General features: G+C 48.5%; 1 long non-coding RNA gene and 1 pseudogene across 2 annotated transcripts; one reads left to right on the top strand and one right to left on the bottom strand.

The window, feature by feature from the left end:
* The first annotated feature begins 52 nt into the window (after positions 1-52).
* On the top strand, positions 53-2,584 carry LOC136461804 (uncharacterized). 2 transcript variants are annotated; one of them, XR_010760457.1, is made up of 3 exons: positions 53-143; positions 902-1,024; positions 1,720-2,584. It is a non-coding gene; the product is annotated as an uncharacterized lncRNA (long non-coding RNA). The 2 variants fall into 2 exon arrangements; XR_010760458.1 differs by having other exon boundaries at positions 902-1,052; positions 1,855-2,584.
* Positions 2,585-7,826: 5,242 nt separating this feature from the next.
* On the bottom strand, positions 7,827-12,434 carry LOC136461802 (phosphatidate cytidylyltransferase 1-like; annotated as a pseudogene).
* Positions 12,435-16,592: the final 4,158 nt, after the last annotated feature.

The following is a 16,592-nucleotide window of genomic DNA, read 5'->3' as shown; positions in this document are numbered from 1 at the left end:
CTGGCGGCGAGCTCGCCGCGGGCCGGGGCGGTGGAGGAGGAGGCAGCGGGGGCGGGGGGCGGCGGTTAGAATTTTCGGAGGAGCCGTCTATATATAGCTGGCGGGCTTAGAAAGGGAAGGCCCCAGTGGTGGAGGCGAAAGTGGTAAGATTTCCTTCTCCAATTGGATGTAGAAGTGGGTGGGGATGGAACGGCGGGGTGGGTGGCTGGCGGCGGGTGAGACGCGGGCCGGGGGCGACGGTAGAGGCCGGAGGCGATGGCGGGCTGGCATGTCTCATCGAGGAAGATGAACAGTGTACGTAGTGGTAGCGATGGTTAGATCTCGGCCCGCCGGCCGCCGTCGTCCACCCCGTAGCCGTAGCTTTCTGGCGGCCGGCTGGGAATGCATGGACGACCCCACGTGCTGCTGTCCATGCATGATTGCATGAAGACAAATCAAGATCTTTGGTTGGGTGCTAATCCTTTTCGTTTGCTTCGTTCGGTGCATATAATGATCTATGTTGGTTGATTTGGTAATATATAATGTTCTATTTATGTATAAGAACACTTTCTGCTAGCTGGCTAGTTAGCTTGTTCAGTACACTTACACAGCTACAACCACTTTAATTTGTCCGCCGGTCGCCGTCGTCCACCCCGTAGCCGTAGCTTTCTGGCGGCCGGCCGGGAATGCATGGACGACCCCACGTGCTGCTGTCCATGCATGATTGCATGAAGACAAATCAAGATCTTTGGTTGGGTGCTAATCCTTTTCGTTTGCTTCGTTCGGTGCATATAACGATTTATGTTGGTTGATTTGGTAATATATAATGTTCTATTTATGTATAAGAACACTTTCTGCTAGCTGGCTAGCTAGCTCGTTCAGTACACTTACACAGCTACAACCACTTTAATTTGTTTTGCAGCAAGAGGGAGGCAGGGAGTGTGTTTCGTTTTCTGATTTCCTGAAGGAGGTGGTAACCCGGCCGGCGGTGGCGGGTCCGTCCGCCCGTGGTGCGCCTGGGTACTTGGGGGCACGGCAAGTCATGGTGATGATCCTAGAGCAGGCTGCTATGGGTCATGTTCGTTTGTCTTATAATGCGTATTTTTCAACTTGCTTTTCGATCAAAACAGTATTTTTCTCCAACAGCAAATCAGCCGAGAGTCGTGACTCGTTTTTTCAGTGGGAACAACGTTTGGTAGAGCATGTGCGTACTAGATATATATATTAGCTTGGACCAGTGTGTTTGAGTAATAAACTCCTGCCGCTTTAACTTAATTTGATCCAGCAAAGTCTCACGTGTACGTCACACACGCACACGCGCACAGAGAGATGGGGCGTGGGGAGGTTTGAGGGTACGAATCACGGAGGGAGGCAGCGACGTAGTAGAGTCGTAAAGGGGCAGAGCCACAACTCAAGGCTAGTGAGGATGCTAACTCCATTTTCATCTACATGCGTTAACTCGTAGCATAAGAAGCAGTATTTTTTTCTAACAGATGTAGTAAAATAGCAGATAACGCGTACGTTTATATATAAAAGAAAGCGTAAATCACTCATCATCTACAAAAATATGGATAAGCATAGACCCTGAGTCAATAAGGTGAGTGTCCGAGATGGGTTCCTGAACCCACACTAGCGTCGTTCCTTTCATCATCCTCTCCTCCATGTCGGGCAGAAGCTGACATCAGCCGGCTACTTAGATAGTCCATTGCAGACACTCTAACCATGATGATAAATATGCAGCGAAGACCCTGATGGCTGTGAAAAGACAAAAGAACAAGAACTCACCCTGATTCAATTATTCTGTGAATCCTCGAATATTTGATCTGAGTCGAGGCCAGCACCACATAGTGATAAGAAAAGAATTGAACTTTCCAGGTCCCCTTTCACAAAGAGTGCAGAAACGATGAAAGGGAAGAGAACTAGCACCGGGCATGTGGATAACAGCCAAAGGCCATGGCAGCACCGGTGGTCAGGGGAGAGCGAATAAAGCACCTATTCTCTCCATTCTACAATGCCCGGTGAATCCTCGAATATTTGATCTGAGTCGAGGCCAGCACCACAAAGTGATAAGAAAAGAATTGAACTTTCCAGGTCCCCTTTCACAAGGAGTGCAGAAACGATGAATGGGAAGTGAACTAGCACCGGGCATGTGGATAACAGCCGAAGGCCAGTGGAGAGCGAATATAGCACCTAAAAGGCTAAAACTCAAGCATTCTCTCCATTCTACCATTCTATACAGTGGTTTGGACAAGGAATCCGCTGTATCACGGTACAGTCATGCCAATATGCCATGATGCTATACACGAGCTAGTGCTACAGAATTACCCGAAGGCTTAAATACACAGCATATTGTTAGATAATCGATTGCTTCCTTATATGAACGTACGGCAAAGACAGGTGGCGCCGAAAAAGCCCTCTACTGTGGTACTGTAGCCGTGCGTCGAACGGCTCACCTGCCGCACTGTAGCCACATGCAGGGGCAGGCGCCAGAGTCAGCCCTGCTGTGTTATCTAGTTACTGTTGCAACATGGTATCTGTACTAGGACTAGATGGATAGACTTGTATAAATAGTTACCATTGCAACTCAGTAAAGAGAGTTCAGATTTGTCATCTCCTATACAGGACTCTGGCCAACGCTGGTGTCTCTTCCATGTGTGTATGCTTTGTTCTCTCTCTTCTTATATCTCTGACCATAGTGTGTGGTCGGACATCGTCTGTCGTGCTCGGCTGTGGTCGGCAAGACTGGTGAGTGGTTAACTCATCTGAGCCGGTGATCCTATGGACCAAAAAGTGGTATCGGAGCCGTACAATCGCCGTCGTCGGACTAACAGCTGGCGATGACGGACGGTTCAGAGATGGGCGACAGCAGTGACACTGTTGTGGCTGCCCAGCCACGACAGGAGGTCGTTGTTCGCACGGTGCGGGAGGTCAGCGGCACCAGTTGGCCGATGCTGACTCGCACCAACTATGGAGAGTGGTCAGTGACCATGAAGGTCAAGCTTAGAGCCCGATGGCTCTGGAATGCTGTTGATAAGGGTACCGACAGTGAAGAAGATGACATGTCAGTGTTGGAGGCTATCCTCGCTGCTGTACCGATGGAGTACAGAGAGCCGTTGAGGACGAAGAGCTCTGCTAAGGAGGCGTGGGAGGCTATTGCGGCGATGCGCGTCGGTTCTGACCGCGTAAAGAAGGCGACGACCCAGCTTCTGAAGCAGGAGTACGCCAACCTCAGGTTCAAGGATGATGAATTGGTGGAGGACTTCTCCTTCCGCCTGCAGACACTCATCAGCAAGCTGAAGAGCCACGTCATCACAATCGATGAAGAGGAGGTGGTCTCCAAGTACCTCCACTCTGTGCCGACAAAGTATATCCAGATCGTTCTCTCCATAGAGACGATGCTGGACTTGTCCACCCTCACCATTGAGGATGTGACAAGCCGTCTGTAGGCGGTGGACGAGCGCCTGGAGCGGGCGACAGCAACGAAGGACAGCGGCAAACTGCTGCTGACAGAGGAGAAGTGGGCTGCTCGGAGGAACCCCGGGGTAGCCTCCTCCAGTTGCGGTGGCGATGGTAAGCGCCGCGGCAAGGCTTCTTCCAAGAAGAAGAAGCAAGTCGACCCCAACGCCTGCCGGCGCTATGGGAAGATGGGCCATTGGGCACGGGAGTGCCCAAATTGCAAGCAGGAGAAGAAGACTGAGGCTCATCTGGCACAAGTTGATGATGATGATGAGGCCACTATCCTGATGGCGACGTTCTGTGCACTGCACAACGTCGAGGCTGAGGAGAAGGATGACGACGATGGAAGGACCTAGGAAGGCCCTGAAGGCTGTCAACCTCGACGAACCACGTGCCCAAGTCCACCTTGGACGTGTGGGCGCCGACCAGGACCAGCGGTGGTATTTGGACTCTGGTGTCAGCAACCACATGGTGGGCTTCAACGCAACCTTCTCCGAGCTCGACGATGATGTTACCGGTATGGTGAAGTTTGGTGACGGCTCAAGGGTGGCTATCTGAGGGTGTGGCACCATCATCTTCAGGTGCCCGAACAGGGAGCACCGCGCGCTAACGGATGTATATTACATCCCGCAGCCGCGTTCCAGCATCATCAGCATTGGCCAGCTGGATGAGCACGGTAGCGAGGTACTGATCAAGCATAGAGTCCTTAGGATCAAGGACTGGGAGCAGAGACTTCTCGCCAAGGTGAAGAGGTCCTAGAACCGGTTGTACCTGCTCAACCTAAAGGTAGAGCAGCCGGTGTGCCTGGCGGCAAGGCACACCGAGGAGCCATGGCTGTGGCATGCCCAATTCGGACATCTCAGCTTCGACGCACTTGGTCGACTGGAGAAGATGGTCCGAGGGCTACCCCACATCAAGCACGGAGGTGAGCTGTGTGACAGCTGCCTGGCCGGGAAGCAGAGGAGGCTACCATTCCCAAAGGCGGTCAAGTATCACGTGGAGGAAGCTCTTAAGCTCGTCCACGGCGATCTCTGTGGGCCGATCACGCCAGCCACAAACGGTGGTCGGCGGTACTTCCTCCTGCTCGTGGATGATTGCAATCGCTACATGTGGCTGCAACTCTTGATGAGTAAGGACGAAGCAGTGGCGACAATCAAGAAGTTCAAGATACGCGCAGAGGCCGAGAGCGGCAAGAAGCTCCACGTGCTGAGGACTGATCGCGGCGGTGAATTCACTACGGTAGAGTTCGTTGCATACTGCGCGGATCAGGGTGTGGTGCGCCACCACACTGCACCATACTTGCCACAACAGAATGGCGTGGTGGAGAGGCAGAACCAGACAGTGGTCGGCATGGCTCGATCTATGATGAAGGTCAAAGGCATGCCGACAAGGTTCTAGGGTGAGGTGGTGACCACAGTGGTGTTCATCCTCAACCGCGCTCCGACCAAGGCCCTAACGGGCAAAACGTCGTTCGAAGCTTGATATGGGCGCAAGCCGAGCGTGTCCTTCATCCGGACATTCGGCTATATCGGCCACGTCAGGAAGACGAAGCCGATCCTCACCAAGCTAGAGGACAGGAGCACACCGATGGTGTTCCTAGGCTACATGAAGGGTACCAAGGTGTACCAGCTCTACAACCCACGTGGAGATAAGGTACTTGTCTCGCGCCGCGCGACATCGTGTTCGACGAGAAGACGACTTGGCACTGGACCAGTCCGAGCACGGGAGAAGCTAGCGGCTTCACCAGCACCTTCATCATCGAGCACTTGGTCATCCACGGTGGTGGAGACGCTGGGGAAAAGGTGTTGAGCACTCCGGAAGGGATGCCGAGCACTCCAGCAACAAAGCTGAGCACTCCTAGGGCGGTGCCGAGCACTTCGGGAGGGTTGCCGAGCACTCCGGGAGGAGTGTCGAGCACTCCTAGAGGGATGCTGAGCACGCCAGGAGCGGTGTCGGGAGGTTTTGCAGTGGTGGCAACCACTCCAGGATAGGTGTCGAGCACTCCTATAGCAGATTCGAGAGGTCTTGCAGTGGTGCCGACCACTCCAAGACTGAGGCTGAGGACTCCTACAGTGGTGCCGAGCACTGCAGGAGTGATGACGAGCTATCTAGAAGTAGTGTCGAGTACTACATCCAGTGTGCCGAGCACTCTAGTGGAACAGGGAACTCCATCAACATTGATCGAGGTCGCCTCACCTCCACGTGACATCACTGAGTTCGTGGATGCCTTCCACGAAGGTAAGGAGGTACGGTTCCGCAGGCTGGACGACATCGTCGGTGGCACAGGGCCCTCAGGCCTGGCTGGTCGGCTGCTCAATGCCCAAGAGCTGCTGCTAGTCAGTGCAGAGGAACAACCCATGTTCGCGCTAGCCGAGCATGATGAAAACTAGCGACGGGCGATGCTGGAGGAGATGAAGGCGATCGAGGAAAACGAGACTTGGTAGCTCATCGATCCACCTCCAGGATGCCGTCCGATCAGCCTGAAGTGGGTCTACAAAGTCAAGCGGGACAAGCTCGGCACCATTGTCAAGCACAAGGCGCGCCTCATGGCTCGAGGCTTTGTTCAGCGCGAGGGCATCGACTTTGAGGAAGTCTTTGCGCTAGTAACGCGCATGGAGTCTGCTCGTTTGCTACTAGCTTTGACAGCAGCAAAGGACTGGCATGTCCATCACTTGGACGTTAAATCGGCCTTCCTCAATGGTGAGCTGGCGGAAATGGTCTTCGTCAGGCAACTTCCGGGTTTCGCCGTCAAGGGAGTGGAGCACAGGGTGCTCCGACTGTGCAAGGCGCTCTACGGGCTACGGCAAGCCCCGCGAGTGTGGAATGCCAAGCTTGACACCACGCTGGGCGAGCTTGGGTTCACGAGGTGCGCAACCAAGCACGCGCTCTACATGCAGCGACGGAGGAAGGAGGAGCTCATCGTCGGCATGTATGTGGACGACTTGATCATCACCGACGCGCGCACGGAGGACATTGACAACTTCAAGCGCGAGATGGCGGCTCGCTTTTGAATGAGCGATCTCAGGGCGCTCTCCTACTACCTCGGCATTGAGGTGAGATAGGGGAGGGAGGCACTCACGCTCGGTCAGAGCGCGTATGCCTCGAAGCTGTTGGAGCGGAGCGGCATGGCTGAGTGCAAGCCTTGCGTGACTCCGATGGAGGAGCGGCTGAAGCTGACGAAGGCTAGCACCGCAGCGAAGGTGGATGCAACACTCTACCGAAGTATCATTGGCGATCTGCGCTACCTAGTCCATACAAGACCAGACATTGTGTTCGCCGTGGGCTACGTCAGTCGCTTCATGGAGGATCCCAGAGAGGATCACTGGGCTACGGTGAAGCGGCTACTATACTACGTCAAGGGGACGGTGGATTAGGGGATCATCTTCCCTAAGACCGGCAGAAATAGGCTGCAGCTCACTGTGTTCAGCGATGCAGACATGGCGGGGGACATCGACGGACGGCGGAGCACCTCTGGCGTGCTCGTCTTTCTCGGATCGGCTCCAATTTCATGGCTGTCGCTAAAACAGAAGGCGGTGGCACTATCTACGTGTGAGGCAGAGTACGTAGCGGCGGCCACAGCGGCGTGCCAAGTTGTGTGGCTACGCCGGCTGCTGGGCGAGCTAACCGGTGCGGAAGCTCACCCACCAGCACTGATGGTGGACAACCAGCCCGCCATCGTCCACGCGAAGAATCCGGTTTTGCACGACCGGAGCAAGCACATCGACGTGAAGTTCCACTTCCTCAGGGACTGTATCGATGAAGGGCAGATCGTCATCGAGTTCGTCGAAATTGGTCGGTAACTCGCGGACGTCCTCACCAAGCCGGTCGGACGTCTTCAACTCACAGAGCTGAAAGAGATGATCGACATGTAGGGGGTACAAGGGATAGCAGTAGAATTAGGGAAAAATTTATTAGATAATCTACTGCTTTCTTGTATGAACGCACGGTAAGGGAAGGTAGCGCCGAAAAGGCCCCCTGCTGTGGTACTGTAGCCGCTGTAGAGGCAGGCGTCGAACGGCTCACCTGTTGCACTGTAGCCACATGCAGGGGCAGGCGCCAGAGTTAGCCCTGCTATGTTATCTAGTCACTGTTGCAGCATGGTAGCTGTACCAGGACTAGATGTATAGAGTTGTATAAATAGTTTACCACTGCAAATCAGTAAAGAGGGTTCAAATTTGCCATCTCCTATACAGGACTCCGGCCAACGCTGGTGTCTCTGTCGTATGTGTATGCTCTGTTCTTCCTCTTCTTCTACCTCTGACCATAGTGTGTGGTCGGACAACGTCTGTCGTGCTCGGCCGTGGTCGACAAAACTGGTGAGTGGTCGACTCATCTGAGCCATCGATCCTGTGGGCCAAGACATATCATGCATTTCATCAGCACGCTAACTGTCAGCTTTGCGTCAATTGCCTCTCGTGGAAGATCTCCCCAAGTCGCTCGTACAGGTGTTTTTGCTCCTCATAGGCTAGGTTTCTTATAATCTGAATGAAAAAAAAGGTAGACATTTGTTAGAATCACGCAAGATAAATTGCTTCAAGAAAGGAAAAATCACTCTCAAGATAATGAGAATAAAACATTAAGGTATAATGATCCTGACCTGATCCAAGATTATCTCAACAGAGAAGTTCTGAGGTGCAATGAATGATTGGTGGTATATGTATGCAAACACTGCCATAACCATCTGGGGGAAAAGCAAGCAGAAATTTATGTTAAGCTGTGTAGTCTACAGACTGGTATTAAAGCATTTTTTCCAGTCAAACACATTTATACTCAACAAGAGGTAACACACACGTTTGCACAGGAGAAATACAAGTACAATCGAGCGAGCCTTTAAAAAAAATGGCATCCCCACCATTACTCCTTTCTCCACAGAATTTTACTAGGTTTATGGGTCAACATTGCCCTTAGAAACACCTGACACATCAGGCCCAGACAAAATGAAAACATAAAATCTTGCTAAATGGAGGAATGGCAGACCTAAAATGAGGTTGCTACTCCTGCCATTATCGCTAGACATTTGGTTCAAATGATTGTTCTGTAGCTGATGGTTCAGATTAGCCACAGCACAAAGGCCTCATCTTACCTTATATCGATAGAATGAGAAAGCTAAAAGCTTGCATAACCATGGGCCAGTAACATTTCCCTATAGCTAGAACGTTTCTTGAGACACTTACTTGACAATCCATTCTGTCAGTAATTCCACCATGCCCAGGTATGCTGTCACCAAAATCCTACAATTTTGTAAAATAAAAAAGATATATCAATTGGAGTAAAACAATATTATTGATGCAAACAATGAAGTGTTATATACCTTTATTTTGAAAGCCCTCTTGAAGCCACTCGCAAAAAATCCTCCAAATGGTGCTATTATTGATGCAAACAAACCCAGGGCTAAAGCATGCCACTGCACAGGCATAATGGCTAGTTCTTTCCATGGGAACTGTTAAGACTTAAGAGACGCATCTAATCAAACAGAGTGAACTCGGCCAACCAAGAGGAACTAGACGGCATTGCATATAAGAAGAAATAAGCGCCTGAGTACAAGTTTGAAGGAGTCAAACCTGGTTAGTGAGTATGTACAACTGTACACCTACACCTCCCACCAACTGAGTTAGTCTCAGTTCCTTATTAAGCACAAGCTAGGGGCTTGGTCATGATTATTTTACCGTTGTGCAGGCATATCAAAGTAACTTCTCCATTGATTTATCATCAAGAACTAGCCTTGATCTTATCATTGATTTCAGAAAATAACGAAGTCAGAAGAAAAAAGAAGACAAAGCATTGTCTACCCTGAGAACATGTGTGCCTCCCATCACATATTCATATACAGCTCACTGTCTTATTTCGTTGTCAGACTGGATTCCTCCTCCCCAACCCAACTTCTTTGCCAAAGGAACAGGGGGGACCACCGACCACACATTGTGCATTTTACAACTTACAATCACATGTGTTCCATCGATTTTACAAGATGGCTATTTTTTATCCAATTTGCAAGTTATTTAAACTATTGTGTTCTACACAGCAACATTAATAGAAGAGGGGTCATATCAATGACATTTGGAGTGTTCGGCTGGCTGGTTGCCGGCTGGCTGGCTGGCCAGCCAACTCACGAAATCACTGTTCACATCCTGCCAGAATAGTATTTTTCTCTCACAACAATCAGCCGGAACAGTATTTTTCAGTCCTGCCGAACAGGCCCATTCTCACATAGTAAAATATCTGTGAGACCTTTCATGTTAGCTTGGGTCCAAACCCTTCATCAATTTCTACCCTTCTGTTAACCTCTACCTTCCCTCCAAAAAATTAACAGAAGAGATCGATGATCAATCATGGGTATGTTTTGACTCCATAAATATGACATCATCATACTTAGTGGCCATATATCATGGAGTTGGCATCTGTTATATTTGTCAAAGTATCTACTGATATTCTCGTCAATAAAAATGTACTAGTATTATTCTACAATATGCTATATCAAAAAGGATTGCAGTTAATTTGTACTTGTATCCCTTTTTTTTCAAGTTCAATATACATTAAGAACCAACCTTTTCTGCAGCAGTGCGCTAACTTTACTAGTACTCCTCTATATTCCTTCAACTCAATAGAAACATAATCTGGTGCTTTTTAGGACAACCACCTCTTCCACTTGGAAGGAAAACTTTGTTTCTTTTGGAATGACTTATTGATTAGGGATTGCAATCAATGACCATGCAAAATGTCTGAGTGCAATACGAGCTAGTATAAGGTTCAAAAGACCATACTACGATTATTTTGAGATAACCTTTATGATTGGAACAATGCAAAAACGCCACCTTAGAGTTCAAGAAACAATATTAAAATGAATGAATTCAGCAAAAAAAAAAAAAAAATTACTGATCCAATGTGGCACCCATTCTTCCAACGAGTAATGCTCTGACTTAAACATTGGACCAGGGTCACAATAAAGCCACCCAGTCGACAGATCCTGAAATTATTTGCATGACAAATTTAGTAATACGACAGCAACTTGACTATAAAACAATCATATTCTGAAGAAAATCTATGTAACCTTTCTTGGGCATGTCAACCATTGGGAACGACCCATTACATTTGCTAACTGCCACAGAAAAAGGAAAAGTGATCAACACATCATTTGAACTACAAACAAATAGCAATATTTTTACAGACTGAAATTAATAGTGGATTATATTCAAAAATCAACCTGTTAAAGTTGTATTCCCAGGAGAACATAAACCATGAGTCGCCAAATAAATCCTCACATTGCAACATGTTTTTAACTTGTAAGGTTGATAATGAAAGAAAATGAGTTACTAAGGAATAGACATACCTGCCAGTGCTCTTTTAGATGCAATAATCATGGCTAGCTTAATTGGTTTGAAATTTTGAACATAAGCTGGTTTGTTCCACAGGTCATCTTTGGATCTAAGGCAAGTCTTGATTAATTGCAATGTCACCAGCTTCATTATCAGATTGCAATAGTTCATGTGTCTCTGACTTTCAATGTTTCTACCATTAGCGATTTGGTAAATGTGGAGGCATGAATGCAAATTGAGTCGCAGAGGGAGCTCTCTGCACTGGGTACGCCCTTTTTTTAGAGAGAGAGAGAGAGAGGGAGCGGGAGCGGGAGCGAGAGGGAGGGAGGGAGAGATCAATGAGAAGGGAGATCAGAATTTTGCTGGTCACTGATAACTAACAAGAGAAAAGATGAGTGCTCAGTAACCTGTAACTCATTCATTGACCACACATGCATACAGAAGAAACCATAAGTGGACAATACTATAACACAACAGTAGGACCAGGGCAACATTTAGTGTTAGAAGATAGAAGTAAAGCCTCTAATTTAGACACATCTATAGGTAGGGCTATACTTCAAGACAAAGTGCAATTACATGTGCATAAAAACAAGGGGGTAAGGCTATTAAAAAATTTCATCATTTCAAAAAAGAAAAAAAAATCAAACGTTGCTATAAAAATTATCTTGATGGGAAATCGGGAATTTAACAAAGTCTCACCAGAAAAGCAGAGATGATAGTTGTCACTGATGCACCAATAAAACCTTCCCAGGTTTTCTTTGGGGACAACTTGATTAGTGGTGTTGTCCCAAGAAAGAACCCGAATAAATAAGCAAAGATATCGTTGATCACAATAAGTGAAGCAGGCAAAAGAAACCTGAGTACACAGCATTGTAGATGCATGGAGTTCATTAACTGCATCATAATACAAACTACTTGCGTAAATTAAACAATCAGGACAAATGTCTTCCGCAAATATATTTAGAGATATGCATCATTGACATAGTCACTTAGAATAATTCAAGTTCAACTCAAATTCAAAAAATAAAAGAGAACAATACTTCCCATGAAAAGTGAAGTGCAAAAATGAAATATCAAGGCACAGAAGTCAGACAAGGCACACTATCACCATAGATATTCTGCAACACCTAAAGTGTTATTGTCTGACTAATAGCCATTAGTTGCAATTAGTCAGGCTTATCGGTCCATGGACCACAATTAGGCACTCAGAAGCGACTAGTACAATTAATCTGATTGTCAAACTAAACGGCGATTAATCAAGATTAGTCATCTTATTACCTCAGGGACAACTAGCCAGAATTATTATGTCGAAAAAACTAATGAATCTGCAAGTTTAGAGCAGATGAAAGATAAAATTGCAAGATTCCTTTTCCAGAAGACAGAAACTTTCAGATGATGATGGAAATTCAAATAAAAACTTAATTGTCTGTGAACAAAAATAGCTAGGCACTCCATATATCCCAAAAATCTGAAACTCTAAACAGGTTATTATTAATAAAGAAACAAATCACTTACCAGAATATCCCTTCAAATATGTTTGCCACAGTGAAAGCGGACTGTGCAAAAACCGTTAAAAGTATCATGTGCGTCCACGCATACTGTTTGAATTGATACTTGTATGCCTTTTTCTTCAGAGTCAAAATAAACCATACAAAGCCTGGATCAAAGGAGCCATAAATACTAACTTTCTGCTAGATACGAACTAGAAAATCATGATAAGCAGGTTATCTGTTATTAAAGCACGACTGTCAACACAGGCAATCAAGGGAATGAAGATACTTCAAAGATAACTAGTATGTAACAATAATCACTTAGGAACTCAGGCAGGGATGTATGATCACTTAGTCACTTTGGCAGGCATATATGAGAAAAAAACTGGCCAGACATTTGCAGACTCAAATGCCCGGTGTCCATCCAGAACAACTGAAATAAGGTGATATGTCCAATAATCAAATCTAACGAACATAACAAGTCCATTTGCTAATGTTCATATGAAGAATAACATTACTGACAAGGGTCCAAGTGAATTAAATTGGACATCTCAAAGGCGTTTGGTTCAGTGTCGTGGTCTTTTCTCATTGAGGTCCTGCTGCAACTTGGTTTTGGTCGGAAATGGTGAAAATTAATTTGCCAACTGCTATCCACTTCTTCCACAAGGGTCTTGTGAATGGTTAACCAGGGAAGAGCATTACTCACCAGCAGGGGCTGCGGCAAGGAGATCCTTTTTCTCCCATGCTTCCTATTAATTATGGAAGCACTGAACTCTCTAATCTCTCATGCCACTAGGATCATCCTGTTGCAACCAGTGGCAATTCGGCAAGCAAAATTTTGAAGATCTCTTTTATGCTGATGATGTTGTGTTGTTTCTCTGTCTTACGAGAAATGACCTTGAACTCTGCCATCTTTTGTCAGAAGTGTTTGGACATGACTAATCTGGCCAAGAGTTCAGTCATCACCATTAAGTGTGCTGAGGATGATCTGAGAATCATTGAAGAGACGATGGACTGTGCAATTAAGGACTTCACTTGCACATATCTTGGTCTTCCGCTTACAATCAGAAAGCCCGCCAAAGCCGAGCTGCACCCTTTGATTGATAAAGTGGCAGATAGTCTCCTGGTTGGAAAGCCTCTCTTATGACAAGAGCTGGTCGCCTAACTACGGTTAGGATGGTTTTCACTGCTATACCTATGTATCAGATGATTGCTTTGGATTTGCCAAAATGGGTGATTAAGGCTATTGATAAGCGAATAAGGGGATTCTTTGGAAAGGTCAGGAGAAGGTCAATGGAGCTAATTGTCTTGTGTCATGGGATCGTGTCCAAAAGCCGCTTCAGTATGGAGGTCTTGGCATACATAATCTTGAAATCCTGGGCTGGGCACTTCGCATTAGATGGCTTTGGCAGCAAAAATCTGATGCTTCCTGGCCCTGGCACAGGCTGCCAGTGAATGTGCCTAGAAATGCCCGAGCTCTCTTTAAAGTAGCAGTGCAAACTATTGTTAGGAATGGGAGACGACCAATTTTTGTCTGATCGGTGGCTGCAAGGCAGAACTGCTGCAGAGGTTGAACCCAATCTGGTCAAATTAATTCCGAAGAGAGTGCTAAAACAGTGGACTGTAGCTCGAGCACTCAATTATCGATCTTGGGTAAGAGAAATAAAAGGTGCACTGACGATGCAAGTCCTAGTCAACTATTTACACTTGTCACTTGTGGGATCTGGTGGACAGTATAATCCTACAACATGACACTCCTGATCAGCACATTTGGCGCCTATCTCAGACTGGGCTTATATAAGCAAGTCTGCTTATGGTGCTTTTTTCTTTCGATCCATCAAGTTTGATCCATAGAGTCGTATTTTGAAAACTTGGCACTCAGGCAGGCTGGGGGGTAGGAATCCATGTTGCTCGTGGCGGTGGCGCTGGGGGTGCAGCGGGGGCTCGGGCGCTGGGCAATGGAGATGAAGCTGCAACGGGAGCGGAAGGCGCAGTGATGGTGGCCCAGCGACGGCGCTCCCGGGGTGCACGGCGGAATGCCGCGTGGGGCAACGGCGGCTCCAGAGGGGCAGCACCATGGGCTTCGGTCCAGTGCATCCGCAGGGGCAGGGCGACGGTAGGCGCGAGACGCTGCGGTGGCGGGCGCGGCCATGGCGATTTCTGTGGAATATATTTGGTAAAATATAAACAATTTTTGTTAAAATATAATATAAATGTCTTATTCCTAATCAGGGGTAAAATCACAAACAACCATACAAACTAGGGGCAAAATCATATGGGCATTAGGAGATGGTTCCTACAACAATATTGTAGCCCTTACGTAGCTCTACAAATTTTGTTTTAACATCGCGCACTAATTCGCCGTGGATTAAGCTTTTAACGATCCTCATTTTGCGCTGTCAGTCACACTGTCGGACGCTGATGGCCGCAGTCGCCGTGCCATGGGTGGCCGACCGAGCGCCGCGCCTGGCCGCCACTGGCCGACGTCGGGCCCTCATCGCGGTAGGTTGGCGTGCAATATCAGTGAAGCCGCGCTGCTCATTTCACTCACTCCATCGCACTCTCTCCCTCTCTGCTGCTCCCTCTCGCGTGCGCAGCGGAGGCGCTCTCGCCGTCAAGCCACCGCACTGCTCCACCATCGCCTTGTTCCCTCGCCGCCGCACCATTACCGCTTCTAGCTAACCATAAGCTTCGTCGTCTTCCTCTCTACCTCCTCGACCTAGCTGTAGGGCCAGGCAAGCCACGGTGAGGGCGAATTTGCTGTTCTTGTCCTCACCGGAATCTCGGTTTCCATGGCTGCCTTCATGGCGAGCTCGCCGCTGCTCGGCTCCATTGCTCCTTCTTCCATCTTCTTCGCGTTAGCGCTAGATAAGGGTGTGGCCTAGCTTCTGGTGTGACCCTATGGCGAACCGTAGTGTCGGTGCGAAAAGTGACCAACTAGTTCAGGCAACATGACCTACGTCCAATTTGTCGTTTTGCCATACGTTGTGATCGGATGTGGCCTAGCACTCAATGACACAGGGTTTATACTGGTTCAGGCAATGTGCCCTACGTCCAGTTTGAGTCGGTCAACGACTTTATTCCTGAGCCCAGGTGCTCAAAGTTTGCTGTGGGGTTACAAATGTGAGGGAGTAAAATGGGGGGTATCAGAGGTCCGGTTGGACGCCGGGCCAAACGGCCAAGAGTGACGGGAGCTCGGACGTGCGCTAGGTGTTCGAATGTATACTCTTTCTGGCTTTAGAGTTCTAGAGCCAAGCAGAGGAGATCGGAATCAAGTGTCTGAATCGTCCTCTTCTTGGAGAGAGCACATCCACTTTTATAGATGAAGGGGGTGGCTTTACGAGAGAGAGAGAGTGTGAGAGAAAGAGAGTGTGTGTGCTACCTAGACTTGTTGCCCACGCCATCAAGTACAAGACGGTTTGTCGATGCCCACAATACTGTTGATGGCTGGATGCATGTGGTTGGTCCATCGTCTTCTTCTGGTATGGCAAATGTCGGCGCCTACCATACCATAGGTCAAATGTCGACGCCCACAACACTGTTGGTGTTCTGATATGTCTGGAAGGTTATAAAGTACCCTTCTGATATGACCTGACATTACTGTCTGGTAGGTGTGCAGGGTACGGTCCTTGGTGTTGCATTTGACTAGAGCGCCCCACCTTTACTTGCTCTGTCCGTTTCCTGGGTCTTCACCGAGCGGGCGTCCTCGGTTGGTTGTTCCCCAATCGGCTCTGGCCTCCTAGTTAGAGAAGAGCTATAAGCAAAGGTTCGGTGTATTCCTGGTCAGAGAAGCGGATCAAAGTCGGAAGCGAGCGTCGTCCTCTCCTTTGCCAAGCCTTTTGGTCGGAGAGGCGAGCCAGAGTTGAAAGCGAGTATTGTCCTCTTCTTTGGCCAGGCCTTTTGATCGGAGAGGCAGGCCAGAGTCAGAAGGGAGCGCTATTCCTCCTCGACCAGGCCTTCCAGTCAGAGAGGTAGGCCAGAGTCAAAAGCTAGTGTTTCCTCGACCAGACTTTCCGGTCGGAGAGGCGGGCCGGAGTTCGAAGCGAGCGTTGCTTTGGCCAGGCCTTCTGGTCAGAGAGGCAGGCTAGAGTCAGAAGCGAGTGTCGTTCCTCCTTGGCTAGGCCTTCCGGTCAGAGAGGCAGGCCAGAGTCAGAAGCGAGCACCATTTCTCTTTGGCCAGGCCTTCCGATCGGAGAGTGGATCATCCTTCTGGCCTACCGTTAGGTTTTTGGGCCAGCCTAGGAGTTGCGCATCATTCACAATATCGTCTACTGGGCCGAGCTTTCTGCTGGAAAGCAGGTCCATGTGGGACCCCGTGTTTATGAACCCGACAGGAGCCCCCGAGCCCCTCGGG

The sequence above is a fragment of the Miscanthus floridulus genome, chromosome 6 (assembly GCF_019320115.1).
Source record: "Miscanthus floridulus cultivar M001 chromosome 6, ASM1932011v1, whole genome shotgun sequence".
NCBI classification, from domain to species: Eukaryota; Viridiplantae; Streptophyta; class Magnoliopsida; order Poales; family Poaceae; genus Miscanthus; species Miscanthus floridulus.
The sequence above is the reverse complement of the archived record's forward strand: the minus strand, read 5'-3'. Positions and strand labels throughout refer to the sequence as shown.